The sequence below is a fragment of the Falco peregrinus genome, chromosome 3 (assembly GCF_023634155.1).
Source record: "Falco peregrinus isolate bFalPer1 chromosome 3, bFalPer1.pri, whole genome shotgun sequence".
In the NCBI taxonomy this organism is placed as follows: domain Eukaryota; kingdom Metazoa; phylum Chordata; class Aves; order Falconiformes; family Falconidae; genus Falco; species Falco peregrinus.
The window spans coordinates 75,284,744-75,310,402 of NC_073723.1; positions in this window are offsets into that span (position 1 = coordinate 75,284,744).

The following is a 25,659-nucleotide window of genomic DNA, read 5'->3' on the forward strand; positions in this document are numbered from 1 at the left end:
TATGTTCTGATACTAATGCTGGATGATTTTATCTTGGGGTAAAACTAACTCAACCATATCTAAATTACTTTTAATACAGCAGCTACCACATTAACAATTACTTTAGTGTTATTCATTTCCCTTCTGCATAAACTAATTGCAGAAAACTTTTCTGAAGGTTATCAAGAAAGAGATAACATGCCAATATTTGCTAGTACATGCTGTTTCTAATGTAGGCTGCTCAGCACAGAAAGTGTATGCAATGAATGATGGAATGTCATTTGATTCTGCATTTCTGAAGTTTTCCAAGCTACAAGTTGAGTCTTTTGTCCTTTCTGGCTGTTGGCATGAAGGTAGATACACACATACAATTTCCTGTGTTTTTTTCATAAAACATGTCAGAACAGGGGATGATCAGTATAAAGTTGCCGAGCCAATTTCAGCACATCTTGGACAAAATATTTTCCAGGCAGTGCACTGAAATAATGTTTAGGGCTGCTATTGTTTGTTACTCTACACATGTGGATATACATAAATTTGTTTTTATTTGTGTACATTTGTGGTTACCAGTACATATCTGTTCTATTCCTCTGCTATTACAGGATGCTTTGATACAATATTTTTTCATAACTTTGATGAGTCAATGCTGTATTAATCACAGCCAAAAAGTATATCCTTTCTTTATTATTTTTTTTCCTGTGGTTTTCATTTAATACCATGGGTTTTCCTGATTTTTTTTCTGTTCTTGAGAAGTGTCTTTCCACCAAAGATATATTTTTATGCTTGAACTTTTGATGCATTCAAAATACGAAGTAAGTTAATGTTAGTTCTTATAATTTCAGTTGATTCATTTGTTCAACAAACACCAATTTAACTGCTATCAGTATATTTCAAGAAAATGTTTGTCAGACAATTGTTTCTAAATAACCTGGTATTTTAAAAACATGCAAGTTTCTAGTCTTACAAAGAAATCACAAAAACATTACAAATACTACCAGAAAATACTTTTTATAGATTTTTACTACTTTGTTCACTCCTAAATATTCTGTGGGCTGTTTTCAACCATATTTACTGAGATTATCTGTTCTTTTTCCACTGAAATCATGTAGAGCCTCAGTTTTTTGGAACTGCATTTAACTGTGTTAGATTAGTATTAAGAGTTAAGACCAAGCAGTGCGTGATTACCATTCTGAAAGACACTGATAATAATTGGTATAATAAGTGGTAGAATACACATATCAAGTGATGTCCAAACGTATAGACATTCACAAACTACATCTTATGGTTTGGCTACTGTGTTCAGATGATAGATGCAAGTCCCATCAGAGCAAGATGAAGTTTGTAGAGTTAGACATCTCTTTCATTCAGTCTTGCTTTATAACTCATTTACTGCATTTGCCACAAGTTCTGCTGAACTCAATGACAATGACACCTGCAAGTCAGGGGAGGGACTGTTCCTATAGTATTTATGAATCACAATGGAAAGAAATGAGTGATATTTGCTACAATTGCCCACTCATACCTAGACCAAAGCTAAAGCCTTGTCACCAAGAAATGCAGCTGCTGAGACAATAAAAAGGGTGATGCATGAGTCTGCAGGGCACTGCAGTACTTTGCAGTCTGTAAGTAATTAAGAAGGATGTTGAACACCATCCACAAAGATAAATATCTTAAAAACAGAAGATTCAGAAAATTTTCAACCAAGAATTCCATAAGAATTAGCTGAAATGCCCTGCTGGCTGATACTCATCTCCACTACAGCCTGCAATAACAAAAAGGTTTCAGATGCCTGGAGAGCATTAATTTTGTGAAAGCTCTCAATAGAAGGGCAAGCAAATGACCTGCATAACTGAAGACCAGCAATCCTGGTATTAATCCAGGATAGATTAATGAAAAAGTCATGTAGGATTTACATCACAAAGAATTAAAGGATATGTTAATACTACCACCAGTCATCAAAGTATATTGGAAAGTACATCTTGTCAAAAAAATGATTTGATTCTTTGAGGACAATGGCTCACAGACAGGTTTCAAAAAGCTGGGAATCACCTACAGCAGAAGATGTTTCTAGCGGGCTTTGTATTTAGCCTGATACTAGTAAACACTTTAATCAAATCTGTAGCTGTCACTGATCCTAGCTTAATGGCAAATGAAATTGAGAGGAGGGCAGCCCAGATATCCTGCCAAACTCTAACTAGTTCTGCAGCCAGCTGCTATCAGTACAGGCTGGGGGATGAAGGGTTTGAGAGCAACCCTACAGGGAAGGACTTGGGGCTACTGGCGGATGAAAAGCTGGACATGAGCAAGTAGTGTGCACTTGAAACCCAGAAGGCCAACCATATTCTGGGCTGCATCAAAAGAAGCGTGGCCAGCAGGCCGAGGGAGGTGATTCTGCCCCTCTGCTCTGGTGAGACCCCACCTGGAGTACTTCGTTCAGCTTTGGAGCCCTCAGCCCAGGAAAGACATGGACCTGTTGGAGTGGGGGTCCAGAGAAGGGCCACAAAAATTATCAGAGGGATGGAAAACCTCTGCCGTGAGGAAAGGCTGAGAGAGTTGGTGTTGTTCAGCCTGGAGAAGAGAAAGTTTCAGGGAGACCTTATTGCAGCCTTCCAGTACTTAAAGAGGGCTTATATGAAAGATGAGAACAAAATTTTTAGCAGGGCCTGTTGTGCTAGGACAAGGGGTAATGGTTTTAAACTAAAACAGGGTATATTTAGACTAGATGTAAGGGAAGAGATTGTTTACAATGAGGATGGTGAAACACTGGCACAGGTTGCCCAGAGAGGTGGTAGATGCCCCATCCCTGGAAACATTCAAGACCAGGCTGGATGGGGCTCTGAGCAACCTGCTGTAGTTGAAGATGTCCCTGAAGATGACTTTTAAAGGTCCCTTCCAACCCAAACTATTCTATGAAAACATCTAGGAAAAAAGAATATTGACTACGGCCACAAACTAAGGAATTGCATCCAGCGACAAAAAGAAGTAATAATTAAGGACACCTGAGTACAGAGATTTATGAAGGTAAGCTTCTATTATGGTGACCCAGCAAAAGAGGCATCTATGATCCTCAGATAACACAAAGAGCAATCAGTGGGGCAAAGCCAAGGTGATTTTAGCTACCCCTCATAGCAATGGTGAGACTAATACTGGAACACTTCCTTCAGGTTTGGTGGTCTTATTTAAAGAAGGATGTTGAAGATGCACAGAAAGTGTGACTCCAATTATTTAAGATCTCAAAGAAAATGTCTTGCATAGAATAAGGAATCTGCTCAGCTTTCAAAAAGCAACAGTGAGAGATGGTTTGCTTATAACATATAAAATATCTACATGATAACAAAATATTGACTATAAAAGGAATTTTAATAAAGCAGGAAAGGCATAACAAAACATAAAAACCACGCAGCAGACAAAAGCTAAGCACAAGGAAATTTAGATGGGGAAATGTTCTAGTTAACTGCAAGAATGATTGATCCCTGGAGCAATGACTAATGGATGAAGTTTCCCCACATCTTAATGCCTTCACATAAAAATTGAAAGCTTTTCTGCAAGAGCTACATAAGTCAGATGCACCATATGCACCAATTAATAGCAAATTATTAATCCCATCAGAAAGGTAGAAGCTCATATTAAACAAGAGATAAGACCAGATGACCTACTGATTCCTTCTCTCCTTCAACCCTACAATTTCATGTAAAAAGCTGAACTCCCCTGTTCCAACCCAACTTTCATGTGTTACTGACGCATGGGTGGTTTATGACTCCTTGCTTCTCACAGAAAGCTCACTGCTGGAGTGACCATGCATGAATTACATTTTAATCCTATACCACTGACTTTCCCTGAGGTACAAGCCATGATGATAAAGCAAGATCAAAATATAATCATTAGGAACTTAATTAAAAATATTTTAATTGCAAATTACTTTCTGCAATGTGTTTGATCAAATAGTATGTTCTGCAGCTGTCAATTAGTTCAGAAGATCCATCATAGCATTATTTTTCTTTTGTATACAAAAGGGTTGTAATGAACCCCATTATGTAACCTGCTAATGAAATAAATATGATTTTACAGAAGGCATTGTAGAATTTGGTACAGGGAAAAAGGACAGACATGAAGAATCTCTCTTTAACTTACAGTTGGAACTAATGATGACAGACTGTCAGGAAAGAAATATGAAGGTATATAATTATTGGCTGGCATGCCTCAGGCATCACCCAGGTGTTAACAATACGTTAAGGCTGGGCATGCAAGGACTAACCTACTCCAAAGGTCCTGTGGTATCTATCCCCCAAATATTTTAATAGTGCCATTTGTTTCACAGTATTTTTGGACTAGCAACAATTGGTTATAACAGAGTAGTAACAAGCATATACGCATAGAGTCCTTTTTTTTCCAGATATTCTGATTCCATACTGAAGGGCACTCAAGTTATTAACTAAACTACACAAAAACATAACTTCTGAACACTGTGGGCTAAACTGCCAAGTGTCCCTGCTAAACTGATGGTGAATAGTTCATAGGAGTGATTCTTTCGATTCAGTAGCACAATTCAAATGAGCAAATGTTACTAACATTACAGAAGGTATGCAACACTTGCTTCCCGTTCAAGGAAGACTCACAAAGGGATTGAAATTCAAGTCCTTTAACTGTTGTTTAACTCTGACGTAATTTGATATTCATTGTTCAAACTTCTTAGAAGTTTTAGTTCTCCAAAAGGGAAGCTGAATGCTTACACTGTAAAATTGTTAATTAACCACCTTAGATGAACAGCCAGTGGTGATACACTGCAGCAATCGGTTTATGGACATTCTGCAGTCTGAAAGGTAATCACCCAGATTATTGAATTTAAGCTTACAAATAACAAAGCAGTAGCAGAAATCTGGATCCATTTCTGAGTGATTCATAAGCATGGATGGAAAATATAATCCAAATAACTACCCAACGAGCTTTGACACCCACGGACTGGCATACAGTCCAAAACAGTTCTCGCAGTTGCAAAAGAGTTTCCATTTATTCCCTGCTTTCTAAACTTAAAACTTTAAAAAACATTTCAGGCCAATAATTTATGATGCTTTCTCTTCCATCAGTAGATCTGGGGTATTTTTTGTTCTTAGGGTGGGTTCTTTAGAAAAGTCTGAGAAAAGATACGTAGTCAATTTAAAATAAAAAGAAGCTTAAATATATTTTTTGCATCATTAAAAAATAACTTGTGAAAAGAAAGTTGTCCCATTTCCTTTAAGGCCTGGAGCCAAAAAATTATTTAATTTTAAAACGTCAGCTTAGCAAGAAAATATTTCTCTATATGCACAGTGGGCTTTCCAGAAATATTTGTTTAAGGGCATGATCCACCTCTCATTCACTTCAGACTGATAATGACTTCAAAGGCTTTAGCTGAGGCCCTACAGGTACATTTGGACAGTGGTGAGCTTTACCACGCATAAATCTGTAGTTAAGTACACACAGAAATGCCAAGTCTCATTAATTACTCTGGTATGGTCAAGGCAACTTTTCAAATGCTTCAGGAAACTCAGGAGCCATCCAAAAGCCCCTCATCTCCTAAGTCAGTCACCTTCTGCAAACAAAATTGCCCTGTGAGCTACAGGGCTAAGCTCTTGAAGATCTCACAACTTTTATTCCTTTTTTTACACTTGGGACTGAACATACTGTTTCTTTGCTTTCACCACACATGCTTAGTTGAGTTAATTAGCTGAAGTACATGTGCTGAATCCAAGGCGTCATTGGGGATGTACTTAAACTCAATAGGCACTGGGCATGAGGAGGTCTAGCTCAGACATTGACAGCAACATAGCCTTAGTGTTGTTCTACTCCCAGACTAAGTGGTGTCACCCCTTGGTTAGCATGGATATATTGCTCCCAGATCTGGAAACATGAGCAGATCCCTGATCAGCACTGTCTGAGGAAGCTGAGACCTCCACATGCAAAAAAACAGCATTTCAACAGAGGACAGCTGGATCATCTTAACAGGTAGCCAAGTGTACATTGCATAGGGAGTGTTAGCCATGTCAACCTGCAACTCACGAGAAGAGTGGAGACAGGACTAGCTACTCACCTTCCTCATCCTTAAATGTACCAGCTAGAGCTCTGCCTTCAGTGCTTTTTTTACCCCCACCTACCATCCTGAACTCCTGCAAAATATATGACTTACCAGATGAAATCTGACATGTAGAAAACAACTTTGCAAGAAAAAAATGTCCTAAATGTTCTGCTAATAGAGTGGTGTCATTCTTCTGAATGCTACTGAAACTCTTCAGAATTTATATTGTTTCAAATTTCAAAAATGGAATTAATTCTGTAAATCGATTTGCCAATTCCATTTCCAAATAATACTCTATTTGAAAATGTGATTCCTACATATGTCATCACAAAACAGAATTTTAGGAAGAACACATTGATTTATACGTCTCACATAGGTCATACATCAGTTACTTTAAAAGTACTCTCACTTTACATTAAAGGATTGACAAGTTCTGCTTTCTGAAGGAGCCCTGACTCATAAGATTCTAAAGTATATAACACATGCTGTTGTGATGATCCAATTATGAAATCTCCAACATCCTTAAATACCAGTTTTATGCTTCTGTTCTCATTTAAACCAAATTTTTGTTAATTACTTCTGTAGTTGGCTCTATTTGTCAATCTCTATTTTGTATTTTCTACCAAAAGTTTTCTTGAAATGTGAAGAGATCACATGGATTTACTTTTCTATTTCCTACTCTGTGACTACCAGAGCTTGCTTTCAGGCATGTATTTCACATGTAATGTTTATTGAGAAGCACCACACTCTTACGGTTAGTATTAATTTACTACTCTTTTTACTCTGTGTTTCTTTTTCATGTTGAATTTTAATGCATACAAGTGCCTTGAAGTAGATTGGTTGTTGAATTTCATTCAAGATATTAAATTCTTAGCTGCTAGTTTAAGCTAAGAATCACAGCTCTTGCATACAGCTTAATGCACCCTCCTTCCTTCCTTCCCTTCCTAAGATCTGTTCGCGCCACCCATGCCCCCTAAGGCACAAGTGTCTGTTGCAACACTTTAATTGCTGTCACTCCCTCATCTATTACTTCATTTTCTCTTTTCTTTCCCCACTTTGTACCCCAGACGGGGTGTGGTGCATTTCTGTAGCAAAACATCTTCAGAAATATTGCTTCTTAGCATTCCTAGAATGGGTTGCAAATCTGCAGCGCCAGACTTCATTCCCCTATAACTCACACCAATTGCCCAACACCCCAGCCTTTGACTCTATACCACATCACCTCAGCAGCCACAAATGTGCAACTTATCCACCACTAAAAATGTGTCTTCCAGCAGTCATACAAGCAAGAGGGTCAATTATGCCTTCCCAGAGCGTGAGTAGTACCAGAAGGAGCTTATCCTGCAGATGTTCAATGCTTCGTATCTGGAGAGAGCCTCTAGTTTTCAGTATGTGCCCCACAATACATATGTTGTAACCCAAGACAGTACAAGCATGCAGTAAACTGCGATGGTCAAATTTAAAAACTTACAGCTTTGCATGCCTGTAAGGGGTGAGACAGTCTTGGTACACAAAATCTCTGCAGGTGCTTTCTCTGAGGGCCAGCTAAATTGAACTATTATATAGCTGCCACAGGCAAAGAACACAAAATTGGGCAGTTAGCACAGCTCAGCTGACATGTGTTAACTTGCTAGCCTGAATGTGTAAGACTAAACATATCCTATATCTTACAGTACACATCAAATTTACTACACATCAAAAATTACCATGCATCATCTAAATAATCAAACAAAATTAAAAAAAAAAAATGAACTCAAAACACCTTTGGTACAAATTGTCTTTCTGTTTACTTGTCCAAGACAGGACAAAGAGAAGCATTCCCAGAATATGCTTAGGATCATGATGTCTGCCATCTGTAGTGAGGAGCAGACAAACCAAGTTTTAACAGATTTATTACAGAATGAAAAAGAGACAGCAAGAATACAGTGCAGTGGCAGCTGCAGCAGCTTAGCATTGCACCCTGGTGACACCTGCATGAAGTGAGGGGCATCTTCGTGCTGCAGAAGCATCTGCAGCCCAGCAGAAACATCAAGATCCCATGAGGTCTTTCCCAGAAAGGAGCACTTTTGGTCACTGTCTACAAATGCAGCATCACTACTTAGCAGTCATCTTCCTCGAGGGATGATGCATGTAAAAAATTCTTGTCATTTCCCCGCCATAAAAATCTTGGGAGACAACTCACTATTTCAAACCTGAGGCCACTTCAGCAATAGCCCACTGAGATGTATGTGCCAGATCAGCAGGGTACAGCGGAGCCAGAAGCATTGCTGCCATGATAGAGTGGACCATCACCCAAGCTAATTTATCCTGTTTCTCAGATGTTTCCTCCTGGATGATCATCCCTTTTGTCCCTGTTTATCAGAGGTTGTTTCAAAGATGCTTCAAGAATGCTATTGGTGGCAGCCCAGTGCCAGCTCTTAGAGGATTTATGAAATAAGGGTCATGATTTCAGTGCCTGTTAATAACAAAATGAGCAAATAGCATAAGACTAAAGCTACTGATTCAAAATTATGTTCATTAATCTTTCTGCATTAATCACCGTGCTGCATGCTGCACCTTGTAAAGCTTGTATATCTCTTCGTAACTAGCCTCAGACCACTTTGTAGTAGTCCAGACTGGATGGGAAAAAGGCATAAATGGCTATGTAAATGATTTGTAATCCATTTATTCCATTTGTTAATTTGTCATTATGCTAAGTACCTGCAAAACAATGTTTGTCAAATGCCAGGTGAGTGCAACACATCAATCATGACAATCATGCAGGGCACACAAATGTGCTTTAGGATGTGCTTCAGCCCTCTCTTGCTTAGTCCCTGGGGGGGGGTTGGTTGGTTATTTGTTTGTTTTCTTAATGGGTGTTGACTACAAGGTCATTTTTTTTTTTTTTAATTCAGGGCACGTTTTGCATTGCTGGGAGTGGTTTGGGTGGGGTTTTTGGTCATCTTTAAACATTCTGTACCTCCAAAATTTCAGAAAAATAAATCATACATGCAAAAATGATCGCATGGATTTTAAGAAAATACATACTTTTTTTCCACTTGTGCAATCATTTCAGCACAACATAATTAAAATGCTGTATGGAAAATAATTTCCCAAAATTTCTTTGCTATTAAAGCAGTTTATGGTTTTAATGTGGAATAGAAAGAACCTGTAAATAATCTTCTTACTATTGTAAAGAATGCAATTTTAATACTAATTTTCCAGGATTTTAATTAATTAGGTAGTTCATTTTTTTTTATTTATTCATTACAGTTTCATACTTTACAGTTTTAGGTGAGAGGTATTTGAAGCCTTAGGGAAACAAGTTGCAACACAATCCTACTCAAACCACAGACAAAGTTTCCTGAAGATATACATTTCATTGTCTAGTCCCTACTTACAGTCATAATTACCACTAGAATAAACAGGAGTTAAAGCCACTGTGGGTTTAAGTCTTTGTCCTTTATAAAAAAAGGGAATGAAACTGTCCAGATGTAAGTTGTGGCTGTTACTATTCTTTCCCTTCCTAATCCTTCCTGCTCAGCTTACATTTCTGAAGTTAGCAGGCATTTAATGAGTATGAAATGTGCTTTTCCTTCTTGTACCTCCTCCTACAGAAGAAAGGCTCAGATCAGTCTTGCTGTGGATTCCTCAGTGCATTTCATAACTGTTAATTTATGCACTGCCTTCTAATACTGACATGACAAGAGTTAAAAAATAAAGAGGGTGTTCAGATCCTGAAACACAGATTTCAAGGTCCAGCGGAGCTTCACAAGCAGGCAGTGCAGGAGCCACTACAGCAAGCTGTGATACTGCAGTGCACTTACAGGAGGAGCCATCTACCAGGTCCAGTTAGTCCAATCAACCAGCCTAGTTAACCAGCCACCTGTCCTTGCATGGACACATGCACAATTGCAGAATGGCTGGATTTCACAACTTCTGTTTAAGTTTACTGTGTTTGCTAATAATAATACAAAACCTAATGGGGGGCCCTAAGTACCTGTTAACTCAGAATCTGAGGAAAACTGGGGTGATGTGGTGGTACTCAGTGTTGTTCTGTCCTATCATCAGGCATCTTACAAATATTCAGAGAGGGATGTTCCTTCTAGCTCTGCCCAGCTTTTCTTGCCCACTGCAGGTTGTGTACCTATACTTTTGGTTGCTTTGGGTTTTCTTTCAGGGAATATGACCCCGACTCCAGGCTGTTCTTTGGACTCTGGAAAGATACCATTTGGAGAGTTACAAAGAGATGCACAGGGAACTTCAGAGGTATTGTGGAAACACTTGAAAATACGGTTTGTGAATTCAAATTAAGGTGGCTGTGGGACACGTCACGTGGCATCTCTACAGAGGAGACTTATCAACTCAAATAGCAGACAGAAGCCTTGGGGAAGCAAATGTTCTCCTAAATGATTAAGGACCAAAACATTTTTTGCAGAAGCCTCACAGCAAATGCAAAGCTTGCCAAGAGCACTAGCCAACAGCTTGTTTGGAGTAGACAGAAGTCATGGCAGGAATTTGCAAGTCTTGCCAAAACCCTCATAACTCTAAGACTGATAATCAGATATACTCACAGGTGAGAAAGCATTTTCACAGTGGCTTTTAAGAATCTTCCTCTGTTCAATTTGCTCTTGATACACAATAGCTAGGTTTTTACAGTTAGAGAGGGTGTTTTCCCAGCTTGTAACTAGTACTTTTAATTTCTGTATGGATCCCTCTCCTGTTCAGATCCATGTGAACTGCCTCTTTTGAACAACATTCAGACAGTTTTGCTTGTGCTGAAAATTATTCTTAGGAAATGACTGTTTTACTGCCTAGTTCAACAACCTTCAACACCATGTATTATGAATCATAAAATATTAATCTTGAGTCTTTAACTACACAAATAAGAATCTTGTTTAAACAAGAACAAACAATCATTGAACAGGGTTATGCTACTGTGAATGAAAATCCCATTATTTTGATAGTGCCAGACTTCCTGCTCAGATGTTTTGTTGCTAGTTCTTGAACTTTCAGAAATAAAAATCACAGGAAAAGAGCATAAGAGCATAATTTCATTTTAATTTTCATGATACAAGTGCAGACATTAGCCAAATACATAGATTTCAAGTTTAATTCAGGATCTATTCACTAACACAAAATAATTGAATGCTTTTAACTAATTGTTCTATTTATTTAACTAGTAGCTTGAAGTAATTTTAATATTACTCTAATTTTAAGAAATACTACCCCAAAATACCATAGCAAAAGAAAATTGAAGGGACTTCTAGCCAGCAAAATACATAACAAAGGGAAATGAATTACATTTAAAAGGCATTAGACCTTTAACACCTCTGCTAAGCATCAAATCCAGAGAAATAATAAATAATGCACTATAGTTCATGTTAATTCTAATATTATTCATTCATGAATGAACAGGAATAGGTAGCTAACTCAGTAATGGCACTTTTCTAGTATATCCATGGTAATGTAAAAACTATGTTGGCGGTTTGGGTTGGGTTTTTTCCCATAAAATGCGGGTATCGTAAAACAATGTGCAGAGACCTAGCAAGATTGAGGACACTTAAAATAGTGTGAATTTTTTGAGTGAAAGCATGTGGGGATAAAAAAAAGACTGTATTTTCCACAAAGTTTGAATTCAACACAAGAGGCTGTGACAGTATCTCTGTAACAGCTCACATTTAAAACCAGCACAGTTTCAAGCAAGTAATATGGACATGACATAAGATGTTTTCAAGCATTTAATAAAGTGGATGCTGGTGTCACGATTTTTAAATGGATAGGTTACCTTTTGTGTTAGCAGCATTGTTATCCACTCTTAGAAGGGTTTATATGTAATGCTAAAATTATAAAATCCCCAGGAATCTTGAACGTTTAGTCACTTGGCTACCTCTTCAAAGTAAGCAGCATTTACATTAAACTGGGAGACCTACTTACTGACTGGCTCATGTGTTATGTTGCACAATGAAATTAAAACATTGGATTTAGAGCATTTTAAAATATTTCCCCTATTTCTTTTCACTGTAATTTTGGGGATTTTTACAGTATGTAAATTTTTTGTTAAACTAATGACAACCTTATAAGATTAGAAGTCCTTATTTTATCCCCTGGTTATTACAAAATAATTCTTTGAATAAGTATAAAACTTCCTTTCTTAGTAACATATTTTCCGGGACCAAACAGCTGCTATAAACGTCAGAAAGAAAACACATACACATGAACATCAAAGCCACCATTCACGTCACGTTACACTATCATTCTACTTTTTTCAATCCTAGGCCTAAATTTCTTGCATATTCCAAACTACAATTACATTTCTAGGGGCTTTTAAGTGCTCAGAACATGTATTCAACATCTATGTAAAATATAAATAAAAATGGACAGTAAAAGGAAACAACTTTGTGGTCTAAATACTTCCAAGGCTTAACTCAATTTCATTTGAAGGAATTAATAGGCTTTCCATTAAGTGACATGCAAAACAGGTACTCATTCTTTTCCAGCGTGAGTTTTGCATATACAATGACTGCATGTCCAAGATCAGAAGGCAAATCTTGATCTGTAACACTCTAAATTCTAGTTCAAGGCACTCTAAATTATTTTTTATATACATGTTAGTGTTACACAAATGACAAGTAACAAAAACGTGCATTTAGCAAAATTAAGGTGATTATTTCTTTGAGCAAAAGCAAATTCTCACTTTTGTAGAAAATGCTATAATCGGAAAATGTCTCACTAAGCATGGAAAAGTAAATCCATTTTATGGTAACTTAGTTTGCATCTGAAATTCATTATTGCAGTTTTTAAATTGTATAAGAGACTATCATTTCTAAAGGAACTGTTTGATTTAATGCCCTAAAAGTTGTGAAGTGTCTTATTCAGGTAGAAATACCAGTGAGATTTTATAGCAAATGACATTCCAATTCCTGGAGAAGTAGAAATTCAACTTAATCATATCATAAAGCTAATTTTTGATAAAAAAACACTTTCTGTAGCTGTAATGTAACTTTGAAAAAATGAACAATATAAAACTTTATTCAGACAAGAAAAATCTTTTATTTTATGTTACAGCGCAGTAAACTGCAGGTCCTCAAATATCTTTTCTGATTCCAAAAAAATTTTTAGTTTTTATTTTTCCACTCAACCTGAGTGCAGTAAGGCTACGTGCTTTTTCTGCACGGAGGGAAAGTGGGGCTTTAGTGTGACAGATGAGTCTGGCGAATACTTTTGTGAAATAATAAAAATAAATATGTCAGCTTGTCATTAAAAGAAATAGGTTGTCATTTTTTGTTTATTAGTCCTGCCTGCAACCCAGGGTTACCTACTGTGTATAAATAGGTTTGCTAGATAATCTGATTTCCTGTTTCTTTGTAAAAAAAATTTGAAACAATTGGCTCATTTATAACATTTGTTAGGTTAAAAATTTGGGTTTGTATCCCTTAAAATCTGTAAATTTTATATAATAGAGGAGATGCTAGTCTAATTCTGGTTTATCCTAATATGGTCTATGAGAAAAGTAAGAACAGCGCATAGTAGTAGCTGGTGTGTCAAACAAACTTCATAGCAGAACCCAAAAGAGCCTAAATGAGCACATATATATAAAAAAAATACAATAAAAAAAATAGATTAACAAAACCAGAGAAAGGTCGGTGGTCACCAGAGCCACAGAATTGCTGGATACACTGTAGGCTTCTCCTGAAGCCTAATACAAATGTCTCTATTACAACATACACCTTACAGTGACACTGGTCCCTTTGTTCCTAAATACAGCCTTGTGTAAAGATGGAGCGCTGTAATTAAAGGAAATAACCAAAGTAAATTACTATTTACAGCAAATTGAAGTAATACAGTGCTTATTTTTCAAAATGTGCCTGGCTCAGGCGACTTCATTTAATCCTGATTTCAAATATTTGTGTCACAGACATCTATAGGTTTGATCTGCTAGTAAGAGAGATGTTTTGAGAGCTTGCTCCGTGCCTTTGCTCATGGCACCCAGGGAAATAAACTTAGGACAGCCATTCAAATTATCACTTTCTTCTATACATGGCCAAGCAGGCAAGATACCTCACCCAATTTCCAGTCAGGACAAAAGGAGGAAAGACAACAAGCCCTCATAATGAAAGCACTGAAAGGTGTTTATTTTTGGATACTGTGTCCCAACCCTGGGACTCTCTCCCTGATGAGATCGCTGTGTGAAAAGGCACAGTGCAGCTTTCAGGCTGCATCTGTACCTTCTGGTGTGCAAGAAGAAGGTAGATTTTGATGCCTCAGTGACCAGATCTCCTTCCAAGTAGTTTGCTAAATTCCCACTGGCTAGGAACAGCAAAGCTGGAAGTGCACTAGATGGAAACCAGGGGCCACGATAATTGTACAAAGGTCTGCTGAGATTTTCCTAACTGCTTCCAGTAAAAGAAAAGAGTCCCCTAGTAACAGTGGTAAGTCCCACAAGAAGGAACAGTACACTATGTTCACTCATATATGAATAACACTTATTTTATCACATGAAGTTATAGATCCAGGTGCCCTAATGGAAAGAGGGCTTAAACAAATACATCACTGGGTAAAAAACTTGCCATTTTCCCCTCAGATAGGACTTGCAGTCCTGTGTTGTCTCTGACATAAGGGGTGATTTGTAAGCAATTAGATTCAGGAAGATTATTTATTTTATTTGGTGTCATAACCAACACAAACAGGATTCTGTGAATGCCATCTTTTTATTTACACAATCTGGGGAAAAAAAAGGAAATCAGCTTAAAGGTCAATGTGATTGACCATTAAAGGTAGGAGAGTACATTTCTATGACAGGACATTGTGAAAGGAAAACCTGAGGGACCAAATTCTGACCTCCCATGCACCTTCTTATGCTTGTTTAATTATCCCAAGCTCAGTTATAATACTAAATATAAGGTGATTAATCCCCGAAATTGTAATAAAGTTAAAGCTTTCTGATCTTTTTTTACAGTTTTCATTTTTAAAGGCTATGTAGTATTCTACTACTAGAAAGATAAAATCCCATGGACCACTACCTGACTTCATACACATTTTCACTGCAGGGGGGAATAATCTGAAATCCCAGGAGCAAGAAATAAAAAGCTACTGGAGGTGAAAAGCTGTGCAGACCTAGCTGCAGGGATTCAAGGTACAGCACTGGTTAACCAGGAAATGCCACAAGTATGAATCATCTTTGTGCTCATGGAGTGCCAGATTTTGAGACTGCTGAGCATTAGACAAAGCAGAACTGCAGCTACTAAGTTGGTCTGCACTTAAAGTGTTGCTCTAAGATGAAGGCTAAAAAAAGTATCTTCAGAATGCCTGGTGAGTTCTCAGATGATTGAGCTTACTGTCACACAAGTAAAGGGATAAAAATCTGGAGAAGACAGAAAATGCACCATTCTACGCTCTTATCAGAATTGTTCAAGTATCCGTGTCTCAGTGGAAGAAAACAAAAACAGTGATCATTTTCTGAGGCAAGAAACCTGCACCTGGAACAGACTGAAGAATCATTTATTCCAGCATCACATTCCTAACGGTATCCACCTGAGAAAGGCCATGTGAACAGTGTACACAGTAGGAACGTAAAGAGCAACATCATTAAGTCAGACTGCAGGTCCCACCAATAACTCAGTATCTGGCCTCTAACAATGGTCACTTATTGTCAAGCATGGAGTGAGACTTTCCCTGAACATCCTCTGAGCAGCAGGTGATGCCTACTTTGAGCCAGAAGCATCTTTGTATTCCACATTTGTCAGTCTGGTGGGGTTTTGGTTACTCTAAGTTTGTCCAGTCACTTTCTGAACCTGTCTAAAATGACCTTTCCTTCTCTTACACATCCCAGCTTCCAGTACCCTCGAGTTTTTTAAATTATTCTTTTTAATCTGCATTTTTGCATGCAATAGATCTCAATGGTTTTATCTACCATACATGCTGCTTGTCTCCCACTGCTAGAAGTCTACTCCATAGGTGCTAGTTTTTCTTCTCTCTCAAGCTGTACAAATTCTTCTCCTACAATATCTTATTTCTGCCTACGAGTTCTGCTTCTGGTTTTGAGAGAAGGTGAGCAAAATGAAAAGTTCAGAGTGAATCTCACCATAGGATCTCAATTTTGCTTACCCTTGGCTGTGGAAGAACCTGTAGCCCTGCACAGCTGGAAATAAATGTTAATTCAGAACAGGAGAGAAAGGTGCCACTAAGCCCAGCTGAACCACAGGGTGACTGTGGAGTAGAGCAGTGGTCACACCATGGGGGTAAGCATAGGAAGATTATCTCATTAAGAGCTTAGATCTGTTGAGTAGGAACATGTGTCTTTAAAGTTATATATAAATTGAACATTTGAGGTATTATCAGAGTTAAATGAGTAGCTGGAAGAGTTTATCAGTAACCTTGGATGACTGCAGAGCCGCTATCTTGTCCCTGAAAATCACCAGGTCAAGAGCAAAATTGCTGGTTAGCAAGCGGGTAGAAGGGGATAGCCAAGCAGCTGGAGGAGCTCAGGACTAAAAGGTGGTGTTTCCTGTGCACAGGACAAATGTGATGCCTGAAACTTCAGCCAGTTCTACTTGCTCCCCACACATGACATAGCTTATTTCGACCTCTCTTATCTATTTATCTTGGAGGGAAGGGTCAATTTTAAAACTAGGAAAAACAATTTTCTAATGCTTTCCCTGTCTGTAGGCTACTTGGAAGAAATTAAAGATGTTAATCAAAATTCTAGCTAAAAAAAGATTTTGGCTAACATTTCTTTTCAGAAAAATATTCCTGGCAAAGGGGAAAGCCATCACATATAAGGCCTCCAGGATCCAAGATCGCTAATTACTGGCATGGTTCCCTAGTCAGCATATCCTTTAACATTCTCCTCTCTGGGACACTTAAAATACTGTATATGAAACACAATACTAGAGAAGGGAGAAGAGAAATCTGTGAAGTATAATTATTTTAGGCATATTTGATTTTGACTTTGCCTCTTCTTCCTGACCTTTCATTGATCTGGATCCTCTGCTCCTAGATAACTTTACTTTCTATATCTATGCCTTTCTTTTATTATTCAAAGGCGTGTGAACCATGAAGGCAACTTGAAAAAAAAACCTCCTTTCACTACTAAAACAAAATCAAATTATTTTCACTGATTATAAAGAAATTTTTACTGCTCAGTTACAAAGCCAGTGAAAAGCTAATTTTAAACTTAGGAGATGTTGATCATTCAAGTAACCTATTCGGGTTTGTGTAATAAGAGCCAGTAGTAGTAATCAGCCTTTCAAATAACTTATTCAGATGCATTTTCATTCAAAATATTTTTATCTCTGTTGAAGAACTCTTAAATTATTATAACTGATAAGCCTGCATTTCATTCAAACCATTAAATGACTGGAAAGTGGATGAAAATAATCTCAGGGGAACTCAGCACATGAAAAGAACGGTTTGGGAAAAGCTTTTGGAATAGTCCTAAAACCATCTTAAATTGTCATATGATAAACAGCAATATCTGCTCTTCAGCTTTTGTTACTTTTTAGGAAAATTAAAAATAGGGGGAGGTGGGTGCAATCAGAATAAAAGCCATTCAGACTGAAATTATATTTTGGTATTGCATACTTGAAGCATGTGGTCAGTACTGGTAACCAAGGTTTAAAATGTTCTGATCTAAAAACTCACAAATATTACTATCACATTTTCCTTTTCTACAAAGACAGAAGACTGTCTACAGGACCACAGCAATGAGCCCCTATGAGAAAAGTCGGTGGGAAAAATAGAGTAGCAAGAACTGACTGTTAGCAAATAAGTTTCTAGTAAGAAGTCGGCTCCAGGTGGACATCTCTGTGATGAGAGAGAAGATTGAAAGAGGGGTTCCAAAAGGCAGTGAAAGTCAGGTGGAGGCAAAGGAGAGGTTTAACTGTACTGATGATGGGATAAAAAGGGAAACTGGTAACTAGGGGGGGGGGGCAGGATATGGTAATGAGCAGAGATGGGGTACCTGGGTGGATAGATGGTGAAAAATGAAACAAAAAACCAGCGGGTGCATGTGGGGAAAAGTAAAAAGAAAATGAATAAACTGCATTAAAAAAATTGATAGTCCAAAGGCCTGAGGAATGGCAGTCAAACTTGTAGGTACAAGACGTGTTTGATCAGGGGAAGGAACAACCACTCAGGCGTTGAGTAGCAGTGGAAAGGAGGCAGACAGCAGAGAGCACTGCACACCCCTGCCTACCTCTGCCCCTCCCAGCCTCTGCACCATGAGGAGACTTCGTGTTACCCAGCGGTGGGTGAACTGGCAAGAGTGGGCAGGGGAGGGAGCAGGTGGAAGTGACTCCACACTGCAACCGCAACCAGCTTTGGGGTGAAGTGTGCTCCACGAGCCCTTCCGGGGGGGTTCTTTCAGAAAAGAAGCCAAGGAGCATGTCAAGGCACTGGGTATGCAACGGTGACTGGCATTCTGTTTAAGGCTTGAACCGTAGCTGCGACTGAGCCTGGAAGGAGGAAAATGAAAGCAAGGCAAAGCATGAATTATTAATGTTTCTACATTATTGGTCTTAGAAAGCAATAGCCAGGGAGCTGGATGGAAGGGAAAGGCCTTACAATGGGGAAGCTGGGGGGCTACAAGTACCTCAGAAAAGGTGAGGTGTGGAGGTACCATTTTTATTATTACTCTTACAGCTCTGAAAAAAAGCAATAATCACTTATCCTGGCCAGAAGTATAAATGTAGAAATCAAGCATTATGGAACTGAAGGCTACAGAATAAATTAAGATAGCATCAGAAGCAAGGCAGAGACTTCTTGTGTCTGGAACATTTTGATCTGCAACACAGCATCATAACAGCAAAGAGTTGATCTGGCCAACCTCCTGGAATTTTTCCATTCATGATTTATTTTTCTACGTGTGCACTTAATCATAGCTTAAATGCCCAACTGTTTTCCCTACCTTATTACCACTCGAGTGTAGATAGTGATTTTGAACACCATTCAGAAGCATTTGCAACTCTGTGTACTTCATTACATACCCATCATTTGCTGTACTAAGATACTTTTATTGACTAGCATGCTATTTCAGCCAGCCTGAGACTTGCAGACCATGAGTGGGAACTGGGTGGCCATCATATACAAACAAAGATTCTTGAAACAGCAAGACATTTGACAAGCCTGCTCGCCTGCCTGCCTGTTATTTGGCATACTAAGCATAGGCTGTGGAGAGGAAATGTGCCCTCCTGTTTCTCCAGAGAATTTCTGTGGCAGTAGCTTCGTCTGCATCACCACACAGCAATTTTTTTCACATAAGGGAAAAAAAAAAAGAATGCAATTTATAATATATGTTTTTCACAATAACTAGCAATACGATCAATAACTAGCAATAGAAATGTTCCGCTAGTGGCAAAGAACATTTTATGGTCTCAGCTCCATCAGCTGACATTACTAAGAAATACATGCCATGGTTTCCTTCACAAGACAAACAATATTGCAGCTACAAATTCTCTGTGTTTCTTACAGGCTTGTTGTAATCTTTATTTTCTTTCACATTTTATTTCCTAGGTTATAAACATATGCTTTGTCCCATCCTGCGGCACATCCACAAAACTTAACTGAACATTTTAATTTATATTTCTGCTGAATCACCCCAGTCCAAACTTGCTAATGAAGCTTTGGAAGTGCCTTAAGGAGGAGATATTTAAACCCATCTATAGGTAAGATTGTGTAAATCTAAATCCTCTCTGGCCATTAGGGTCCGGCATTAAGACCCTCTAGTAAGAGCTTTTAGAGCTCTCATGGTTAAAATCAAAGCTTTGTTGACTCAACCATATAATGGATGATGCCAGGTATTCCTGCACAAAATGTGCTGGCCTCAGGCAATCAGTGCCCAGACAATGTAGAATCTTGTATAGATGAGCCCAGAAATAGTATAGGAAATAAACAAGGGGGCATGTGATCCCCAGACAAATTGTGTAATGGGTTTCCTTTAAAACATTCTGCCTGTAGTCTCCATGTTAGTTCAAATACAGCTTATAGAGACAAAGGTCTGGAAGGTACCTCAAGAGGTCATCTTGTCCAGCCTCATTCCCTAGAGAAAATTTACTACATTTATGTTATTCTTGACAGGTATTGTCTAGGCTGTGGCACTTTCATCATTGGAGGTCTTTACATACAATCTCTTTAACCAATTTATTCCTCTGTCTATATAAGGAAACGGCTTTTAATGTTTTCCCTATATATTCCTTTCTGAATTTTAAACCCATTACTTTCTGAATCACCCACCACAAATGGAAAAAAAAAACCCCAGTGTTTTCATTTTTCTTAGCAAAAGCCTTTTGTATATTTGAAGGCTGTTCCCCTTTTCCCCACCCCCAGTCTTCTCTTCTTGTGACAGACTACCTTGCCAAACTCCTAGGCTGGTACATGCTGCAGACCGTGGTTTTGGTCTTTGTTCCCAATTATCCATATTGTGGACCTAACTGAAACTCCAAAGACTTCAATCAGCTTGCATAGTTGGTTTGCTTTTGTAGGAGCTGAGGCATTTAGGGGCTGACAGAAGGAGAAGGGGGAAGGATGTGACCTGCCCACAGAGACCACAAATAGCTGAGATCTGCAGCCAGACCCTGGGAGGGAAGGAGGACTTTCTGACTCCCACTATGTCCAGTTCCAACATCCAAGAGCACACACCAAAGGCACCATGGCACAAAGTGCTGTGGCAAGGTTTGAATTTTATGAGATAAATGCTACTGCAAGATACTATTCAGTGAAAATGACGAAGTTTTGGTCTCTCATGATAGCTCAGGAGATAAAAGTATTTCCTTCATCCAGCTCAGTGTGGATATACAATCCAAAGCTCATAGGCAATCACTATGGCTACACACAAACCAACCTGATTTACCTGCCTGGTCTGATTTACCTGCCTGGTTTGAAAAAAAAAAAAAAAAAAAAAAAAAAAGGTCAACAACAAACTATTAGCTTGTCTCCCTGGGTTGGTTTACTTTCGTTCCTATTACCTGAATTCAATTGACATAAGGAAGACAGCAGGGCTCCGAGGCTGGGAAAGAGACCTGCTTCTTGTGTTGCTAGCAGGATCTTGGATTAACTCCAAGGACAAACTGTAATGTCCCACAGGCTTTCTCCCTGTTCAGTGTGAAGATCACAGGTGCCAGATTTGGTATCTCCTGATACACAAGTCCACATATCAAATGCCCTTTCTCAAGTCAGGAACTTGGTGCTGGGTGTCCCAACCCAGAGCCTCAATGGACAGGAGTCCTTTAGTTAGACTGACCCTGGAGTCACAAAAATGTTCATGTTTCTGAGCACAGCTGATTTCAAATTAATGGAAACTACACTCCCAAATAGCTTTCTGAATCTTATTCCCCCTGTCCACTTAATCTTCTGTCTATTATGCACTGAGAGCTTTTTCACTGCATGTTTGTAGAAGTACTGCCTACTTGGACAGCAGCCATTTGCTGACACATGGAGGGAAGCCCAGATTTGGTATACACACAAAATTTTTAATTTTAACTCATTAGACAGTGGAACTAACTCCAAGCCCTTACGAACAGATTCAAGGAACTAGCACCTGAGCAACAAGTGATTGCAGAGATCACTTGAGGTAGTTGTAGGCATCTTTTAATGCTGTGAGAGGAACATATGAAAATATTTCCCAGGAGGATAAGCATGATGGAAAATGGATGGACTGAAAGAAAATTGTAGTTCTGTCATCTTTTCCATGGTGCTTTTGATTTTGAACCAAAAATATAAGTATACAGATTCAAACGACACAATAGGAGACAAAGGACAGAAATTACTGTCAGTGTTTGTTGTTGACTACATTATTTTAACACCCTTTTTTCAATGTCCTGTGCAAACCTAGTGCGTAGAAATTAGGTGTGATTACCTTTTATTTCTGGGACTTACCTCACTCTTTTTTGTTTCATGAATAATAGGTCCAAAAATGTATAAAACCTAATTTCTTCAATAAATTCGGTGGTCTTTCTAAAAAATAAAAATATAAAAGCAGGCATTAATAGGTACAACTACTTTTTATATACCAGGGAATTCTGATAAAACACAGTGTCTGTACATGGAACAAGGCTCTGGAGATATTTGAACACATGCACCAGTCATTAATTAAATGCTTTATGTTGCTGCTGTAAGACAAATATCAGGAAAGCAACAGCAAAAATTTTGCTGAAAACCAGCCATCAGAAAGCATAAGAATACATACATCCAAAGGAATTCCTAGGAAAATCCCATAATGTTCCCTGTACATATAGCATTACAGCTGTGAGCAGTTACTCCTGCTAAAAAGAAAATTCCAAATTGTTTGTGTAGTGTCTAGCTTTACCCACAGCCTTTCTGAAAGTCTATTCCTTTCAGCTTGCTCCAATATGTTCGAAAGTGAAGAACACAGTGCTGACTACTGAGAATCAATAGAAATTTTTACTGTTGATCAAAGATATGCTCAACAGCTTTTCTTTTAGGACTTCTTGATATATGGTTGCTCTTCTAAAATGTTTTTAAGCTTATATTTTAATAAACTCATTTGGGAAGAGCACTTGTAAGTGCTGAACATCTTCATGGCCTTCATCTGTTTTGTTTCAAGAGAAAGAGCATGGTTGAATATGGCGACTGTCAAAGGAAGACAAAAACATAGTAAGGAAATAAACATAAATCTGAAAAATTGCTATAGGTTAATACATTAGAGTAAAACAGTATTTTCCCAGACTTCTAAGTCTTTTGCCATCATTTAAAATGCAACAGAGAAAGCTGTATCAGCAGAGAGAAGATACTGCCCTCCTTCTCAGGCATCAGAATGATTTCAGAAGAAATAAGAAATAAAAAAACCAACAGAAATCTTCCTAGCTCACAATAATCAAAGAAAAACTATCTCACTAGCAGGGGAATGCTGTAATTCCTCAGTATCTTCTCAAAAAGCAGTTGGTCCTTCCCCCCCTCCCCCCCCCCCCCTCCCCCCCCCGGTTATTTTGAAATAAACTAGCATTGAGTTTTGGAAATATCTAAGGGTTGAATTTCTCTGTGCACCTGTTCACAAGGTCAGTTTTGGCTACTCCAAAACTCTAAGGGGCATGTACTTCCTCCATCTAGGAAATTACTAAGGTTTTTTTGTTTATTTTGATTCAGTAAGACCCTCATTTAAAATATCTAGATCCATCTATCTCTATATGACTCCCATCTATATCTTTATGACTCAGAACTTAGTAGTTGCCAACACTAATACTGCAGAAAACTAGAAGCCGTACTGCAAAAAGAGCTTCCATTTGATGTTGCTGGTATAGGAAGAGTACCATCAACCCACTGCTCTACCACAATGGTGTCGAACTTACTAGAACAGAACCCAAAATGTTGCCCACAAGCCCCACCAGCATTGCATGCACACAGCCCCAGGAAATGAAAAGTTAAGATTAAGACCAGCAATAGGAGCAAAGTCTGATATTCTCCATTGCACATTATTTACTCAGCAGCATTCTTGAATGCTGAAAAGACCACCAGCATGAAGTATTACCCAAAGAACTATAACTGGCAGTTGGTGTCCCTCATAAAAACTTATTTTTGTCAATATGAAGTACTGCAATACCCCAGCAAGGGCTACAGATCTGGCTCCTTTATCTCAAAGGTAAACTGTATGATGAACATGAAAGCCTCTTCTGGGCAGCTCCACATGTGGTCTGCCAGAGCTCCCTAATCCAGGTGGGCATGTCACCTCCAGTCTTATCATATTATGGCTACATAAATCCCCACAGAAGTGAGGACTGACTGGTTTGAGACAGGCTGATTAGTGAAGGTGCAATGCTGAGTGAACAGGGCTAAGGTGCACCTAGATCTCACCAAGGATCTGCACCAAGTACTGCTGCCCATGTGTCATAAGGGTCATAAGGACTCAGTTTAGCCAGCTGCATATTACACTGATGACTCAAACGTGGTACCTGTGTTCCACTGTATGCCCTTCTCTTTACAAATATTGATTTAATCAGGTATATAACTGGCTGACTGCTCATCCCCATGCTAAACACAAGCAGCTTCTCATACTTATGTTCCACAACAATAAAAAACCCCCTTCAGTTTCCCTGTGAAATTCACCAAATCCTCCCACCAATCCCTTAACTTTATTACTTTATTCCATGTGTTTTTTAACACACAGGTGCTACCACTTTGTGATTCATAGACTTTGAGGCCACAACTGTTCAATGACCTATTCTGATACTCTGTGAATATGAATGTATGTCACAGGCAACAGTTCAAACAGAGAAAAAGAAATCAAGATAAAGTGGTTGGGAAGTGGCAGAGTCTCTACACAAGACGGTGTTGTCCTCATGATTATCTCCCACTCTGTTAGTCTATCAGCAATGACCTTGTATTAGCTTCACAAACACTGAGGCAAGTGTTATACTGCGCTGAGCACAGTATCTGTCCCTGCAGAAGACCATGAGAAACACCTACACTCGATGATGGCTCTCCATTGACAACTACCTGCGTTACCTGTCAGCTAGGCAGATTTTAATCTATTTAACATATGTTTTATTGACACGGCATTTTTTTAAATCGGAACAGCATGTTGTACAAAGTCAAATACCTTTTAAATGTCTAAGTGCATCACACCTACTCATTTATCATATCAGCCATATTTAGCATCATCAAGGAATAAAAGCAAGTTTGTTTAAGAAAGATCTGTTTACTGTGAAACCATGCTGACCAGTATTAATTTTATTCAGATCTTTTTGGTTATTTATGAGCTACTATGGCCACAGGGTGTTCCCTTAATTTACCATAACATGAAACCCACCCTACTATTTCCCAGGCCTTGTCATACACCCTCTTGGAGTCTCAGGGTAACATGAGGGGCACTCTTTTGTCCTAGAATTTTCCCTAGTTTTCTAAAATTTATTGAAAACAAACATGACTGAGGACACATAATTTCATTGCTCACTTTGTCAGGTCACTTGCATGCAGGTTTGGAGAATCTGATGACATCGTAGATTGGGTTGTTTTTTTCTATCTTTTGAAGAGAATCTAACTTTCTTCGTTGCAAATCTCAATACATATCACAGCACATCATTTATGCTCTTGTCTATCTAAGCAGCTAAACCCATTTTGATAGCAACGACGATTTGGTCGAGCAATTATGAGGGATAATTAAAAACAAAAAATAAAAAAGCCTGGACTATTTCTATAGGCAAAGTCATCTGCCGTGAAATCTTGCAACGGGAAAAAAAAAAGTCCACCCTCCCAGTAACATGGTTCACAAATCCAACACACAAAGAAACTGAGCGGAACAGGTGACTATTGGATTTCTTCTCTCCCACTCTGGGAAAAGGAAGCAGTGCAACAATAGTAATTCTGTTCCTATCACAAACTAAGATTTAAAAAAAAAAAATAAACATATAAGGAAAAAATGTAATGAAACAATGTTGATTTACTTACAGATTATTTCTCTTTCCTGCATTTTATATCAGTCTTGTGTAACTCCTGATCTGAAAAAGTCTCTGGTCACATAAGTTTAACTTCAACATCAGGAGCAGATCGGCTGAAATAGAGGAAGTTTCTTGCAAGAGAAAAGTTAAGTATGTGCACAATTCTTTGCAGGACCAGCACCAGTGTTGTCAGTAACTGACTTCAACTTCACTCATAAAACAAAAAGGAAACATGTATATTTATTTTATAAGACAATTCAA